Genomic DNA, 831 nt, shown 5'->3' with positions numbered 1-831 from the left:
AATTATGTGTGTGGCATTATATGTTGAGAAGTTATTGCACAATATGGCAAGATTATCCTAAGGTGGGACTATTTGATTGATGAAAATGTTAAAGGATAATAGGAGTTTGAAAATATTGACTTGGCCTAGTGCATATGATAAGCAAAATAGAAGATGGTTGAGCATGATTCATCTAGTAACCTTAAAAGTAGAAGAATTTCTTTGATAAAGAGAATTTATAGCAACCACAGCGTTGACTCTTCAATGCTGTAGCGTTGAAACCACCTCATTTCCTGCAGCTGCAATGCCACAGCACTGACTGCCCAGCACCGTAGCACTAGGAACACCTCATTTCTAGAAAGGTCATGGCCAAGAGCGAGATGTGAGTAGCTTGATCATGTGGCATGATGATGAACTTACAAGCCAAATTATGGTCATTGGACTTGATGTTTAGCTTTGTTATTTGGAGTTTTGGAGAATGTTTATATGAATGAATTTAAAGGCTTCTTTATTGCCTTATAGATTGGCATGTAATTAAAAGAGAAGTTGGAAAGTTCTTGAGATGGCTACATTGAAATAAGCTACAATGCAAAGTATTAAGTTGACAAAAGCTAAATCTTAAGAAATAAAGGAGACAAGAGGTAAAGCCTTGCCAAAGGCTAAGGAGAAGAGTGAGTGAAAATTTAGATGAAAGTATGAGACATTGATAAAGGAATGCCAATACCAAGTGATGAAATTGTAAATGAAGGATTATAAGGTTGGCATAACAAAAGAGCTAATATAACTAAAACATTGCTATGGGGATTTGCAAATTTTATCTTGACATAGTGAAAGAAAAGGACTAGTAACAAG

This window comes from Theobroma umbraticum, unplaced genomic scaffold (assembly GCF_002168275.2).
Source record: "Theobroma umbraticum cultivar Fairchild unplaced genomic scaffold, ASM216827v3 scaffold_60.0, whole genome shotgun sequence".
Classification (NCBI taxonomy): domain Eukaryota; kingdom Viridiplantae; phylum Streptophyta; class Magnoliopsida; order Malvales; family Malvaceae; genus Theobroma; species Theobroma umbraticum.
The sequence above is the reverse complement of the archived record's forward strand: the minus strand, read 5'-3'. Positions refer to the sequence as shown.